Source organism: Nymphaea colorata, chromosome 12, assembly GCF_008831285.2.
Source record: "Nymphaea colorata isolate Beijing-Zhang1983 chromosome 12, ASM883128v2, whole genome shotgun sequence".
Lineage (NCBI taxonomy): Eukaryota > Viridiplantae > Streptophyta > Magnoliopsida > Nymphaeales > Nymphaeaceae > Nymphaea > Nymphaea colorata.
In genome coordinates, this window is record NC_045149.1 from 8,320,315 (window position 1) to 8,337,758 (window position 17,444).

At 37.7% G+C, this 17,444-nt stretch overlaps 1 pseudogene; it reads right to left on the bottom strand.

Annotated features, from left to right (window-relative positions):
• Nucleotides 1-956: 956 nt before the first annotated feature.
• LOC116265389 (9-cis-epoxycarotenoid dioxygenase NCED1, chloroplastic-like) lies at nucleotides 957-9,053 on the bottom strand (annotated as a pseudogene).
• Between the last annotated feature and the right edge of the window lie 8,391 nt (nucleotides 9,054-17,444).

The following is a 17,444-nucleotide window of genomic DNA, read 5'->3' on the forward strand; positions in this document are numbered from 1 at the left end:
GAATGTCAATGATCGTTACGCACCAAAACGACCGAGGGCATAGGTAGCCCATGGTGCTGTATAAAGACCCTGCAGCCTGGACCACATGAGCTTTATTTGCTTGGGATCTTCTTTTTTAGGAGAAGGTGTTTGTCAAGGCCGAATTTGGTTATCTGTGTCATATTGGTGCTGGATTTTTTGTCGCTAATATTGTTAATAACGAAAGTACCCTTAGTTCACATTCAAAATGAAAATTTTTTGTAAAGACAAAATTAGAAATGAAAAAAAAAAGAGTATGAAAGATATTTCTTTTTAATTAATTACCAAAATACCTTCCCTCCTTTACGGGTTGGGCTCAATTAAATTTCTCTCTGTCAATCAAGGTAGTTTGTGGACAAGGATTGGAAGAGGTGACATTCAAACTCAAAAGTGTTACTATTATCAACGATGCAAAACAAAATCATTGCTTATATCATCACGGGATATAAAGCCATTGCCGTTACCACCGATGCCGTAAAAACAATCGAAGTTAAATCAGCAACCAGCCGTCACCAACATAGTTTACGACGAGTTTTCCATGTCAGAGCTGCTATTGATCCTAGAAAGTAAAAAATGTGTGTAATAACGCCCATCACTTTAAAATTTCTATCATGAACATGTGACCCTCATAAGTGAGTGAGTAGAGTCACCCTTGTGTTTTCTTTTATATATATATATATATACATATATATAAGAGAGAAAGAATGAGCAAGAGAGTTTCAAGTGAAAAAGAGAATTTGAGGATAAAAAATGTGAAACTAGTAAGACAATATGAAAAAGTAGATAGGCCACAAATAAAAATTTAAAAATAAAACAAGCAGTACAACATTAAAAAAGCTATGAAAAATGCCTAAAATGAAAGTAAGAAAAAAGATTATTTTTTACCCTTTTTATTTTTTTGCTGACTTGTTTTCTTGTGTCTTAAAGTGTTTCTTTGAAAAAGAAAGCTGCATCTGAAGCAAGAAAATGGAAACGAAAAAAAGAACCTTATAAAGACAAAATGAGAAACTAAAAAATATCTGTGGAAACGACAAAAGTACATTCAAAGAAAAAAAAATCTTCAATGAAAAATATAGTGCCCTGGTGATTCAAGTTATTGCAAGGACGACAGTGATGACCGAAAGGAGAATGCTGTGGGGACTTCTCAGTACATGCACCAACATCATTCTCTGCAGTACAACCACACAATTTTTTCATCCGTAAACAATCATGCGCCAACACAAATGACCAATTTAAATACTAATCACAAGCCATGAACATTAATCCACAGTAATTCTTTCTTCTTCTACCTCCTCTTCTGATCTTCTTCATCATCTGCATGCCCTAAACTGACTTATCTGTGTTCGAACTTTGTGTAGATAAGTCAATTCTTGTATCATTTCCAATTCTTCTGCTTCTGCAGATCCTTTTCACTGGCAAAGAGGCCATGAAAGCCGCAAGGAACTCTCTGCGTCAGCCTAACAGACGCCACAATGTCGAGAGTGGGGGACTTGGCGTCCATCACCACGAACCTCGATTGCCCGCTTCCCTCTTCCTGCGTGTAAGTTAACACATAGCCATCGTCTTCATCGCCACCTTCCTTCGTCCCTACAAAAAATGACTCCCCAGCAAAGCATCTTTCCCCAAAACTCCTGCTCACCACAAAATTTTGTTATTTTATAGAACACCAAGATATTTGGAGTCCAATATATAAAAAAAAAGCTTCCAACGGAATTCTCTCTGTATTTTTGATCCATCAATTCCCATTTAGGACCCTAAACTAAGTTGATTGACTACAGCCAAAGCCCCCTCTTTTTCGTTACTGGAGGGTTTAAAGTTATGTCACTACGATGTACGGGCGGAACAAGAAATTTTTCATAAGGAAGGTCAAATTAAAGTTTCTATATTTTAATTGACGTCGAAATATTATTTTTCAAAATTTTTATATAAAACCAATGAAATTTTTAAATTTACATGTAAATTTAAAGAAAAAAATTCTTGAGGTGTGGCCAGGGCCCATCCGAACCCTACCTTGCCTCCTCCCCTACTACCATGTGACGAGATATTTATCTAGTGAAAATTTGCATGTAAAAACCATTTTCTTACAGCACAAGAACACAACCCCTATGAGTCAAACCTGAGACGTGCAGCTTAAGGCGCCCGTCCATTTGAGCTATGCTCTTAGGAGCATAAATTAAATTGAATGTAATCGATGAGTTTTAGAGATTAAACATTGTGGATGCATATTAGGATTGCAGTGAGACATACCATAAGATGGCACATAAGAAATAATAAAAACTTGGTATGCTATACGATGTTACATAAGAAATAATAAGAACTTGATTGTCATAAATTTCTTCTGCTGGACCATCGACATGTGCATTTCAATCTTACACTTGAAATCACTTTTTGTAACTTTTATATTAGAAAAACATTTGATTAATATAAGAGAAAAGTACTTCTGATCTTGGATCATAAATTTAAGATCTAAGATCTCAATATATAACTCAGAAGTAAACAACTTCTGAGTTTTTAGTTCTTTTCTTTGATACCAACATCAGACCGCATCATGATAAAGACCTTACATGATCCATTATGTTGCGGTCCAAATAAAAGACTTCTCATTAATTCTATTAGCCAATAAAATTAAATTTTAAAAGAATTATCTATTTAAATTACTCAAAACAAACTAAAGCTTAAGAAAAGAACATATTTACCCAACTGACAACCGACAACTCCTTCCATTATTTTCCAAACCATAATATATATATATATATATCTGTGTGTGTGTGTGTGTGAATTTACCGTGAGTTCTTATTTTTCGAAAAAGAAAAGGAAAATCTGGTTTACCTGGCAGCTACCACGCAGTCATCCTCACCCGCCTGATCGAAGTCCAGTTTCACAATGCCTTTGACCTTGGGAGTCGGATCTCCAATCGCCATGAACGCACTGTGATTCTTCCTTCCCAGAAACTTGGGGTTGATTACCCCCCACTCCAGATTTCTGGTCGACAGTGGCTTCCTCCCCACCACCTTCCCTTCCTTGAGGTTGATCCGCACCATCTCTACGCAGCAGTGGAGCAGATCCATCCTCTCTAGCATGTGCTCCACCGGTATGGTGTTCGCTGCCACCAGCACCACCTCCTCCCTGTTGGATAGTGGCCATTGAGCCCTATCTAAATATCTCGTAACTGCAAGGCAGTTACAAGATCAACCCAATAGTCTCTCTAGAGATAAAGTTACTTCCTAAAATCTCTCACCCTAACCGCAGCTGGAGTTTGGAGAAAACCTAAGGGGCTGGAGTATAAATTCCCAGCAAGCTCTCTTGAATGGTGTACTCGTGAGAAGCCCCTTAGAAGTAAACCCCAAAAAGCTGACTTCTCCTTCTTCCTCTTCCTTTTGCTTTTGTTTTGCTGTTCTTCACGGGGGACGTCTGTTGGAGATCTTGCTGCATCTATAAGGGAGACATCCGCTGCGAAGCACAAAACATCCAAGAGTGGTATCAGAGCTAGGTTCTCCCACGGTTCTCCCACAAAAATGACATCAAGAGTGGGAGCTTCTGAATTAGCTAAGACTGAGAAACTGAATGGGACAAATTTCCATGCATGGAAGCGTAGAATAATGTTGGCCTTGACTTTAGAAGGTCTCATTTATGTGATCAACGAGCCTTTTCCTACTTTCGGAGACAAACCCATAGACGAAGAGAAAAAGGCATATGAGTCATTTACTTCTGATGATCTAATGGCTAAAACTATCATGTTAGCCTTCATGGAAGTTGATTAAATCAGAGTCTTTGAGGATTGTCCAACTGCCAAGGATATGTTTGGTACTATCGCTTCAAAATACAACACCATGACTGCTATGCACATTCAGTTACTGCAAGAATAGTACAATTCCTATAGGATGAAAGAGTCAGACAATGTAATGGACCATGTTAATAAGATGTTGGTCATGGCTAAAGATTTAGCCGTTGTGGGGAATGTCATATCCGACAATATGCAGATAAGCACAATTCTGAACAGCCTACCTCCTTCTTGGGATATGGCAGTTACTGCTTTAAGTGTTCAATTTGATACTCTTACTTTAGAAAAGCTTCCTATAAAGTTATCTCTACAGCAACAACGTCTGACCAAGAGAAATAGAGCAGAGTTGATGACAGTCCAGGAAAAACCTGCTGGTAGTCATGTGCCTGTAAAATCAAAACAATTTAAAAATCGAAACGATGGCAAGTTCAAGGGCAATTATGCAGGTACTAAGAAATCTCAAGGAACTGTAGTGAAATGCTACAGATGCAGAAAGCCTGGACATATAAAGAAGAACTGCAGGACAAAATTCCCGAGTAAGAAAGACAACAATGGTCAGGGCAACTACAACAGAAGGAAGCCTCAAGGGGACTCTAACAGAGAAGTCATCTGTGTCGTGTCAGAATGTCTGTTTGCAGATGGAGATCTAACTGGATGGTGGGTCGATTCGGGAGCTACTCGTCACATTGCAAAGACAAAAGAAGGAGTGATCCACATGAAAAATCTGAGTCCGAGAACCCACAAGGTCTATATGGGAAACAACTCTTATTGTGATGTCATGAGAATTGAGGCATATCGTCTAAATGTTGGGGGTACAAGTGTTGTACTTAACGAGGTTTTGTATGTCCCTTCCATGAGGAGGAATCTAGTGTCTGTTCCCGCACTGACTGGGAAAGGTTTTGAAGTACGTTTTATTCCAGGAAAAGTAACAGTCAGAAAACATGGAAGGTTCATGTTTGGTGAAAAATTTGTAAAAGAACATGGTATGTTCAAACTGAATGACATGAATGAAGCTTTAAGTTCTGCTTATTTCGATTGTGCAATGAATGTGAATGTAAACTTATGGCATGAAAGATTAAGCCATATAAGAATAAAAAAGATGCAAACTCTAGCACAACAAGGTTTAATACCTCACATAAATATAAATGATTTTGCGAAATGCGAGTCATGTGTATACGGAAAAATGACAAGGAAACCATTTCCGTCTGAAGTAATTCGGGCCACTAAATTATTAGAGATAATTCATACTGATATCTATGGACCTTTCAGGATCCAAACTCACAGTGGCAAGTTATATTTCATAACATTTATTGACGACTTCTCAAGATTTGGTTACATATACTTAATCAGATATAAATCAGAAGCACTTGAGAAATTCAACGAATACAAATCTGAAGTCGAGAGACAACTTGGAAGGAATATCAAAATTGTAAGGTCTGATCGAGGAGGAGAATGCACTTCTAGTGAATTCCTCGAATACTGCAAAGACCTTGGAATTAATAGGCAAAAGACAATGCCTAGAACACAACAACAAAATGGTGTGGCTGAGAGGTGTAACAGAACCCTCTTGAACATGGTGAGATCCATGTTGGCAGAAGCACAATTGCCAAAAGTTTTTTGGGGAGAAGCTGCATTAACAGCTATGTATACAATAAACCAAGTGCCCTGCAAAGCAGTCCCAACTACTCCTTATGAAAGATGGATAGGTGAAAAACCATATCTAAGATATTTAAGGAGATGGGGATCTGTAGCACACGTAAAAATTCTAGATCCAAAACTGGATAAACTAGATAACATATCAGTGAAATGTATATTCATTGGATACACTAAAGGACCCAAAGGGCTACAGATTGTATCATTCATCTATGGGACTTATAGAAAGCAGAGATGTAGAGTTCATAGAAGAACTCAACAATAAAGATATTGATCAAGTGGAATATCAAAATGATACACTGGATGATTTGATTTATTCAGATGATCAGTCTTGTAATGAACTGACTGGAGATCAGTCTGGCAATGAACCGACTGGAGATCAGTTTGGCAATGAACCAACTAGATGTCAGTTTGGCAATGAACCAACTGAGCAGGAATCGTCTGAGGAACAGTCAGGTAATGAACCGACTGAAGATCAGTTAGGCAATGAACCAACTGATATGAATACCTCGTCATCTCAGACGTTATCAGGTCATAAAAGACCTAGAGCTCCTCCTTCATATTTAAATGATTATTATGTATATTTGGTAGAGGAGCTATGCTATTTAGCAGATATTGACGAAATGTCTGACAATCTGACATATGATGAAGCGGTTAGCTCGCATGAATCGTCGGATTGGGTGAATGCTATGGATGAAGAAATTGAATCCATAGAAAAGAATAAAGTCTGGGAATTAGTAGATCTTCCTAATGACAAAAAACTCATTGGATGTAAATGGGTACTAAGGAAGAAGTATAAAGCTGACAGATCGGTTGAAAAATTTAAAGCCAGACTAGTGGCGAAAGGTTTTTTCCAAAAGGAAGGAATTGATTACACAAAGACCTATTCTCCGGTTGTAAAGTTCGCATCAATCAGAATAATTTTGGCTATCGCGGCATTCTATGACTTGGATATTTGTCAGATGGATGTGAAGACTGCTTTTCTGAATAGTGAGTTGAAAGAAACTATATATATGACTCAACCGCAGGGATATGTGATCAAGGAAAAAGAAGACAAAGTGTACAAGTTGAATAAATTATTGTATGGACTGAAACAGTCTCCTAGACAGTGATATTTTGCTATTCACAAAGCAATTACAAAACTTGGGTTCGTTGCAAACCAACTAGACCATTGTGTGTATGTTTGGAAAAGTGGGAGCCTTTTCTGTATTCTATCATTATACGTTGATGACATATTGCTAACAAGAAATGATAACGACATGATTGTCAAAACGAAGACTTGGCTGAACAAAAACTTCGAAATGGAGGACTTGGGTGAAGCATCCCACTTATTCGGAATTAACATCACTCAAGATAGAAACTCAAGAATCCTGAGTCTAAGCCAACAACGATATATTGATTATATCTTGAAGAAATTTCGGATGTTAGACTGCAAACCGATTGGGACTCTTATAGCTAAAGGAGCAAACTTGAGCAGGAGCGATTGTCCGGGTGAAGGACAACCAAAATTAAATATTCCCTATGCACAAGCTGTTGGCAGTCTAATGTATCTAATGTTGTGTACCAGACCTGACATAAGTTTTCCTATCGGTCTAGTTAGTCGTTATCAAAGTAATCCTGGATGAGCTCACTAGCAAGCAGTCAAAAGGATTTTTCGATACATTAAAGGAGCGAAAGGACTGAAATTGTCCTATCAAGCAGATGAGCTAACTTTAGTTGGCTATTCCGATGCAGATTTTACTGGTTGCAAAGATGAAAGTAAATCCACCTCGGGGTATGTTTTCCTCTTTAGAGGTGGAGCGATAGCCTGGTCCTGTAAGAAACAAGGATATGTTGCTCAGCACACATAGGAAGCAGAGTATGTAGCGTGTAACATTGCAATAACTTTTGTTGTCTGGATAAATCGGTTCTAGAAGGACTTGAAATTAGGTCTTGATCATGAACCAGTTCAACTGTACTGTGATAATCAGGCAGCAATATCACTTATGAAAAATAGAGCTGTTAGCTCAAAGAGTAAACATATAATGGTGAAATACCATTATGTTCATGAAATGATTGAGAAAAATGAAATCTCGGTTGATTATTTGCCTACTAATGATATGGTGGCTGATCCCTTAACCAAGAGAAAAACTGAAGACATGTTTTCCAAACATGTAGTCCATATGGGGCTAAGATATATTTGAAAGGTTGCGAAGGAAAAACCATTGAATGGAAAACCTCGCTGTAAACCTTGAAAAATATTTAGGTTACGTTGGATAAGCCAATTAAGGAAAACCACGTAACAAATTAAATAAAGAAAACCCACATATAATGGAAGAAAACTGGCGGTCTCATGGCCAAGTGGGAGATGTTGGATAGTGGCCATTGAGCCCTATCCGAATATCTCGTAACTGCAAGGCAGTTACGAGATCAACCCAATAGTCTCTATAGAGATAAAGTTACTTCCTAAAATCTCTCACCCTAACCGCAACTGAGGTTTGGGGAAAACCTAAGGGGCTGGAGTATAAATTCCCAGCAAGCTCTCTTGAATGGTGTACTCCTGAGAAGCCCCTTAGAAGTAAACCCCAAAAAGCTGACTTCTCCTTCTTCCTCTTCCTTTTGCTTTTGTTTTGCTGTTCTTCACAAGGGACGTCTGTTGGAGATCTTGCTGCATCTATAAGGGAGACTTCCGCTGCGAAGCACAAAACATCCAACACTCCCCACCCTTCTCGTCCCACGCATTCACCGTGTGCACGAAGTTGAATCCCGGCACCTCAATCCACTTCATCTCTGAATCGTCGGTCGCTAGCGTGGGATCACCCCGATACGTGCTACCTTCCCGGCATCATAGCCCAATAGCGGCCCCTCTCCGGTGAGCATGTCCAGCGGTTTCATGACAATCTGCATGTCGGGGAAGATGGCATAGCGCTGGGTGATGGCGATGTCGTGCACGAAGGAAGGCTGCTGTAAGGAGAAGATGGGGACGTCTGGTTGCTTCGAACCATCGTTGCCGATTCGAAAGAAATTGAGAAACAGGGGGATGGGACCGTATCGGAAAGAGAAGACCTCACCGGTCACAGGGTCTATCCTGGGGTGCACAGTTATGCCCATCGTGAGCTTCCTGCCGAAGTTCCATTGGCCGATCGTTTCGATGTCGCCATCCGGCGCAGTTGTTGGCCAAGACATCCTTGGGGTTAATAGACGACCACAGCGGTCTGTCAATGAAGTTGTTTATCAGATCATCCGAAATGTTGCAGATCGTTACAGGACGAGGACGCTTCAATGGCAGAGAAGGTAGTCTAATAGGACGAGCATGCTCCAATGGCAGAGAAGGTGCTTATGCTCTTCTTCAATTAATTGGCTCTTTTGAAGAAGGGGGAGGCGAGGCGGAGCTGCTACTGTTGTTGTGGTAGTGGTAGTGGCAGTAGCTGCTGGAGACTGAGGTTTGAGTTGAGTTTAGGGTCTCTCTTCTATTCTGACGTTGGTAATGGTCGGAAAGGTGATGCGGGATGGAGTGGTTTTAGGAGAAATGGAACTGAGGCTCAGTTGGGGAAATGGAGCAAGAAAGGGAGAGGAGATGGCGTTCATTGTTGGTAGAGTTGCAGGGGGGCCAAGCTTGGAGTGGCATGGAAGAAGGGATCAGGGTTGTTGATTTTTTAAAGGGATGAGCTGATGTTGACAACCAGTGTTAGGTGAGCTAGGAGATACGAATTATTAAGAGATAGGAATTAATTGAAATGAGTGTTTGAATGAATTAATATTTTTTTCTGGAGCGGACCAAATGGTCCAACTAACTTATCCCGTAGGTCAAACTAAAATCCAAAAAATATATTACGCAACTAAAAGATTTCAAATTTTTTAATGTATTTTTTTTTTAAATTAGCTGGGGTGGGGTGACGGCCTAGCCCCCCCCCCCTGCCCCAGGTTGAATGTATCGTGAATGAGAGAAGAATGAGGGATATAACCATATCATTGGAAGCAACTGAAAATTGGACGTGGATATACACATTTTTTCTGTGATCCTCGAGGTAGATGTAAGCAGAAAAGATCTTTCATCTCTGTCTATCCGTTGAGCCGTCATTTGAAGCAACTGAAAAATGGACTTTGATACACACATTCTTTTTGTGATCCTTAAAGTAGATGGCAGCAGAAAAAATCTTTCATATCTGTCTGTCCGTCGAGCAGTCTTTTTCGTCATAATGAGCTTTGTTTCGATGAAAATCACTGGTGCTATCCGGGCAGAAGTGACTCTACTCAGGGTTAGGAATGACTTTAGAGGTTTAGGTAACACTCCTTTATGCTTAAATTTACATGTTACATATTAATGTTTCATTTAAAACGCAGTTGGTTTTAAATGCAGAAGGTTAACGCCAGAAGAATTTTAAATGAAGATTAGCTGTCTATTAGCCTCCACCCTCACTTTTGCACTGATCCTATATGAATTTAAATCACCCGCTCTACTGAACCAGCATTTATAATAAGATGAACACTCGAAAGTAAGTAATCGAGTAAATTTTGTGGCAAGTAAGTTTCAGTTCAAGTGACAGTCACCATAACTATTGGCTAAAGAACCTTTGATTCATAAAAATCACCCAGTCATGAGACCAGAGTGATGCCTGGGGCCCAACAATTGAATGCCCACTGAAAGCGCCACATCGTTGCAGATGACCCCTTGCTTTTGAATTAGCGAAGAAAGTGTATAAGGCAAATATATTTAGGAACAATATGTGGTCATTGAATAAGTTAACATATCTTATCTCTAACTCACCTCTATTCTAAGTAATGTTAAATATTTCTTTCATATGTCCCTAATATCTCTTTTCTTTCCATTTCTTTGCAGGCGACAGCATGCTTTCAATTTAGGAAAAAGCGTATATGGCATTATGATAACGGGATCCTTATATATAACTTGTGGATAAGTTAATACATCACATCTCTTGTTTACCTTTATCTTGAGTATTGTCAAAGACTTCTTTCTTGTGTCTGTGTCTAACTTATTGTTTGAATGGAGGGAAAAAGAGAAAAATGAGTTGATGGAATGGAAAGAAAAAGAAAGGAAAATGAGAGGGAAAGGAAAAGAAAATGAAAGAAAGGAAAGGGATGGTTATAAAAGCTTGTTTGGATAGAATGTTTGTTTAGACTATATCAAAGAAAGGAAAGGAGAGAATTAGAGTTAGTTTACAATAATACCTTTAACACTATAGAACTTATTATGCATCTACGTCTCATGCATTCTAAAACGATATGTGAAAATAGTACAATTAAAATTAAAAGTCCAAATTGCAAAGAACACAAAGCAAATAAAGGTCCTATGACCTACATGTTTTATTATTACTAGCACATGGCACAAAAATAATGTCCAAGACATTGTGCTTGAGGGCTGTCAACACAAAATATTTTGAAAGGTGAATTCAGCCCATGACTGCAGAAGTAACAAAGAATCTGAAATCTCCACAAACAAAGCAACAAACTATGTCAAACAATACACAAAGTAAATCCATCCTTTTAGGCCCATTCATTGATGAACAATGATCCTGGGCACTTATGATACATCAACCAGAGATTTCTATTACGCTGGCATACTACCAAGACAACAAGGCCAGGCATTTAATAAAGTGAAGACCTACTGTTAAGCATAACAACCAAGTGATCGACACGTAACATCCTAATGTCACTGTTAAAACCAATAACACCCATCAACAAACCAGACAATTCCAACTCTCAAACCCAAGTTGCATGATGAGCACCATCAGAAATCAAAGAATAAACCATTGTCAAACCAGTGAAAAAAAGGAGAAAATGCAAACTTTACATGCATAGTGTATAAAGGCAGTAGAAAAGCAATAGAAACCAGACTACCACATGCAAAACATGAAACTACCATAGAGAGGAAACAGTAAATGCATTAAAAAGGTGTATTTCCGTCTTCCAGTACCCAAGATTGTTCTACCGTCCTCATGAACCTGCACAAAAGCAGTGCAAGCTAATCAACAACCTATTATCGTTTGCCATTATCACCAGTGAACCTTTTGGACGTTGGAGAGCAAATCACAATCGCAAGGGAAAAGGGAAATTTTGTTAGTAACAAATGATGTTCTTTCCTGTCTCTCCTAATCTCTTCAATTTTAGAGGGATTGGATTTACATTAGAAATTTCTTTCCTTTCTTTTCTTTTGAACCCAAATGCATTTCTTAACTTTCTTTTCATTTCCTTTCCCTCCCTATTAATTAGTCATCTAAACACAGGGAAGGTCTTCATTTTCCTTTCTTTCCCTTCATCCAAACAGGGTGTAACACTTTATTTAGTTGGAGGAAAAATGAAGGAACGGGTGGCAAAGAGAAATCCATCTTTTATTTAGTTGGCTAATTAAAAAAGAGAGAAATGAAAAAAAAAACTAGAAAGTTTGTTTGGTTGTAAAGGTGGGAAAGAAAAGGAAGGGAATAAAATGAAAAGAAAATGAAAGGAAGGACTGTTCTCTTCTTTCTATCCAAACAATCTTTATAATTATCTCCTTGCTTCATTTTCCTTTCTTCCCATTTTCCTTCTCCTTTCCTACCCCTCCCTTTCCTTCCATTCCCTTTCCCTCCAACCAAAGATGGCATAATTGATCTTTCAAATATAACGTATCAGCTATCTACCCTTGAGAGCACAGAAACTCTAAAAACTAAGGTTTCCTAATGTTGAATAAGACACCACAAAACCACATGTGGTCTGGTGTGGGTAATTGTTCATATGAGTCCTGAAAGTATCATTATTTTTACATTATTATCTTAAAATATTTGATTATTTATATTTATTTATAAGCCTCCTAGCATGGAAGTTTTTGATTAGTGCCCCTCCAACCAAAAAATTCTGCCCCCACTGGGATGGGAAGCACAGTAAGTGTTTTCTTCCCATAAAAAACACCAAGATTTGAAAATCCCATTTTGAATCTTGTCTTGCCAAAGAGAGAGAGAGTGATAAAGGTGGCCTTAATTTCCAAATGATCAAAGAAGCTACAGTCACCATTCACTATATATATACACACAATTAGTTTTAGTTTTTTGGGACTAGTTTTTCCAACCTTCTCTTTTTCCATACTCCCACTTATTTTCTTCTTTTCTCATTTTATTTACGTGTTTTTTTTTCACATGCTATCACTACAACAATAAGTATTTTTGGCTAGGGTCTTTGACGTGGCCAATAAGTTAGTTTGCTGTTGATGACCTATACTCTAGCAATTTCTAAGGGTCACCCTTGTCGTAGGTCTTGTGCCCAAAAACTATTGGACAAGGGCTAAGCTGTTGCCAAAAAGCTTTTGAGCTCGGCTGCCTATATTTTTTGCAGGAAGAGTAGCCGTTGCCAAAAATATTTGAGTACGGCTTCATATTTCATTAGCAACAAAAGTAACAGTTGCCAAAAATATTTATGTATATTGTGGCTCTACGCCAAGGGCTTCATAGTTGCAGCATTATATATGATATATAGTCGAATTAAAAGTGAAAGCTTTCACAAATTGAAATTTTATGAACAAAAACTATCCAATGTTGTGATTGTACAAAATGCACATAAAACCAAAACTTTAATCCAATATCCAACTTTCACCTATGGTTGCTTCTGCTATGAAGTCACAGCTTTCACTTTCTATGTCTAAAGAAAAAAAACATAACATAGTTAAAAGAATTCTCCCAGACAATTTACCAAACAGTTTTTGAGCATGATATCAGGCTACTTTCAACACCAAAATCCCTTGCATATTGAGAACCCAATTCGGTTTAGGTATGCTTGCGACCCGTTGACACTCTTTAAGCACTGAACCTCTCCACCACCAGTGGCACTCACCAAGGAATTGACCATCTTTTATGATTCCTGAAAAAATCTAAAGTCAAACAGTATGCACTCTTTCGCCAACCTTTTTTTTGCTTTACCCACTTCTGCAGTTTCTTTTGAGTCACTTAGAAATCCAAACAAACGATGTCCATGTTGTCTTGTGTTCGTTAACACCCCGGTGAGACCGGCCTTCTGTATCCGTCCGCCTACTTAACAAACTAAGGGGGCCTAAAAAAAGACTGCAGCAGTGGAATAAGATTAAATGTGGGTGAATTGAAGATAAAATTCATTGTTTATACAGGGCATTAGAAGAGATTCAGCGAGCAATGGAGGAAGTTCATCTTCTAGCACTGGAAGAAGACCAGAAGTTAAGAGAAGGCTTAAACAATGCACTTCTCATGGAAAAAAGTATTGTGGAAAAACAAAGCTAAAGCAAGATGGCTTCAAGAGGGAGACAATAATACGAAGTTTTTGGGTTCTGCTGAGTAGTAGAAGTTGAAACCTCAACGCACGTAATCAGGACAAACCTGCGATAATATTCAGCAGATATGAATGTTTGTTCATATAATCGAAATAAATTTTGAAACAAGGCTGATTCTATGGGGTGCACATAGGGTATTTTCATAGCAAACATATATTTCGAAACGTTAGCAACATAATTTTCAAATCAGACATTTCTCCTGTAACATATGACTGTGTACAGAAAGAGATTTGTCCTGGCAGTGCCCTACTGATCAATCAGACAAATCTCTCACCTTCACTCAAATGAAGGTGAGATGGAAGGGGATGCCCTAGCAGGAGGAAAGAAAGCAAAATAAATAAATAAATAAAAATAAATAAATTGTCGCTGCTTGATTGGAAACAGTTCAATCGATCAACCAAATCTCCTACTGTAAGAGTCTTCCTCAAACGCTACCCTCATCATCGCTAGACTGAAGATGGCTCCTTTGGATGTAATTTCACGTGTCATTTTAATAAAGACAAACGATGCTCATGATTAATACAAAAGGAAACCTTTTGGAGGAAAAAAAAAAAAGAAACTGGGAAAAGAAGATTTGGTAATTTGATAAAAGTAAAATTTGTCAGTTTGTATATACATATCGTTATTACCAATATACCCTTTAAGCATTGAAAAGCAGTTTTCATTTTTTTTGCCCCTTCATAGCATTATCTCGTTATTTTGTAAATATTTTATTTTCTTATAAACATTATCTCATGCTTATGTTTGTGATATTTCATACATCTATCCATTATCTCATTATTCATTATCTCATAAATATTTTATTATCTCATAAACATTATCTCATACTTATGTTTAACCTTATCTCGTACATTTGCCCATCCATTAACTCATTATTCCATAATCATTATGTCATACTTATTTGGTATTTCATACATATTTGTTGTCAACACATGCATATACAAGGTTTAAACAAGATAATGAATATGCATATTAATAGTAGGGTCCGCACCTAGCATATGCTCGTTATATGCACGAACGAAGAAGCGTGCTGAACTCTCTGCCACAATATATATATATGAAGAGAGAGAGAGAGAGAAGCAATCGAGATTATAAAGAATTAGGTGTTGCAGCTAAATCTTAATACTGTTGCAATGTCATGAATAATAATTTATTTAAAAATAGTTTGGTATAATGAGCTAAGTGCCTCTTTACTAAGTAGTCATGCTTCTTTTAATTGGAAATAAATGTGGCCGTTTTTATCAAAATATCTCTCCCTATGTGTGCCTCTCATAACTTTGCTACTAAAAGAAAGGGATTTGACGTACTTGTGCTGGAAGCTGTGCACATGAATTAGTTTGATGCACTGCCCACGACAACCCATGGCAACCCCTAGTACAATCTCTGCCACACGTTGCCATCACATTATCTCATCTTATCTCCTTCTATGGAAGAGAGAGAAAAGGAGAAATCTTATTTTGTCTTCACATAAATATTAGTTTCAATTTGGATGACAGGAACTAGCTGGATGGGTTTGGTCAAAAGTATGTTTCAAGCCTTTCATCTCAGATCCAAGGATTCCACAGATCTACAGGGATCTTAAAACGTAGATCCATGGTTTCTGCTACGCAGTGTGGATCTCACAGTACAGTACCCACACGAAACGGCTTCAAAGCCATCGCTAATTCAATTCCTCACAGTTTTCAGAGGTGTTTGCTGATGGCCATAGCCATCAACAAAAAATCAATATTCTTATAGTATAAGAAAGATATATGAAAACAATTAAAAATTGGTTACCAATGATTGGAAGAACCTTGTTGTCCTTTGGAACAGGTTACCCACTCGACTACCAGTCACAAGACCGAGTGTTTGGGGGGTTTCTCTTGGTCTCCACATGAATGGTATTGCTCTCCCCATTCAAACTCGACTGAATCACACAATGATCTGTCAGATTCAACTCAATACACCACCCCCCCTCCCCCCAAGCATAAAAGTGTAATAAAATTTTGTTTTTCACCCATTGAGAAAATGGGAAATTCAAAAAACAACTCAACCTGCCCCTGTCACAACCAAATTGTAGATGCTTTCGATGTATTTAGATTCTTGAAATCTAAACCTTTTTTACATCTTTAAGTTACTTAACCATGCGTACTGCTTGAATCTCCCACTTTGTGCCCCCTTTAACTGCACCCAATCGTATAATAGATTTTCAAATTCCACTTGGTATTTGCTACATCAGTGAAGTTTGACATCAGATCCATCAATTTCAAATTTGAAGTAGTCAAACACCCCCTTAGAGTTGAAGAAAAACATGCCATTAAATTCTGCATGACTAAGGAAAATTTAACTTAAGAAAAAGGTGCTTAGATGTCCCTGTTATTGACATCTAAGCAGTCTTTGTTGCTATGCTTGCAACTAGGCTAACTAAACATTTGTCTTGGCTACATAATGGTTGATACAGAGGTAATGTTGGTATGGTATGTACTCATTGTCACATTAAGTTACCATACTTGGTGCCTAAACATTTCTTTGGACTATATAGTGATTTCATTATTGAGGTAAATATTGATAAGAACCATAGTCATAGGAAAAGTGTTTAAAAAAAAAAAAGTTTTATACTTCAATAATAATAGATCAGCCGTATAAAACTGAAAGAAGACCTCTTTTTGAAAAAGACAACAAAAAGGAAAAGAACTCCAAAAAGAACATGAAAGGAACACGTTTTTTTGGCCTCTTTTACATTTTTTATTACTACGTTTTTATTATCATATATTTTGCATTTTAGTTTTGGGATTTTATTTTTAAAAAATGTTGTGATTTTCCCAAGATTTTAAAGAGAAAAAATATCTTTACCATATTGTATCAGAGAAAAACCTTGTCATTTAAAACCCATAACAATATTTGTAACTATCATATGAACCAGCTGTCACAACTATCACTGGTATTTTGGAAATATTGCAAAAAAATAAGAAGACTTTTTATTGAGAAAATATTGCAATAATTTTGAAGTATGGTCAAAAAATATTTTTGTAATTTTATTGAGATAATGTCGTGTTCCTCTTTTTGAAAAGTCTTTCTCTTCCGAGTATGTTAAGTATGTCAATCTTCCTCTTCACGGAGGTGGAAATGCTCAACCACATGCTTGATTGATCCACAGAAAAGTCAAACTGTAAACAATTGTATCCTTGAATTGACCCAGAATTTGGTTTAAACAGTGTAACTTGCCACTCTATTAGACATCTGTCAGTCGCTTGCATAGATGAGGAATTGCATTATGCCTCATCCCCAAATTTCACACCAAAACTTGGGGCGTGGTTTCTTCATTCCTTTCCTCCCATTCAACAAAGTGACTACAGTACACTCAAGAAGAAGAAGAAGAAGAAGAAGAAGAAGAGGAAGAATTATAGCGGTGATTGCTTTCACGCAATAAATGAGGGTGGATTTCATTTGAACGAAAATTTGGGTGCCAACACCTATACCGATAACGAACGACCACCGTATATTCTTTTTACCAAAACCCTATTGGCTGGAAAGACTATACCGTTGACAAATCACTAAACCGGTGAACTAATCATCTCAATAGTTCATTATTTCGCTAGCAAATGGTGCGGCCTATTTCTATAACCAGTGAAACAATTCACCGGTATAGATGAGTTTTTTGTAGGACCTCGCAAAGCCCTTTGCAGATTTTGTTTTCCCAACTGTATTTTCTTTCCTCCCCTACAAAGAGCTTCTTTGTACTTC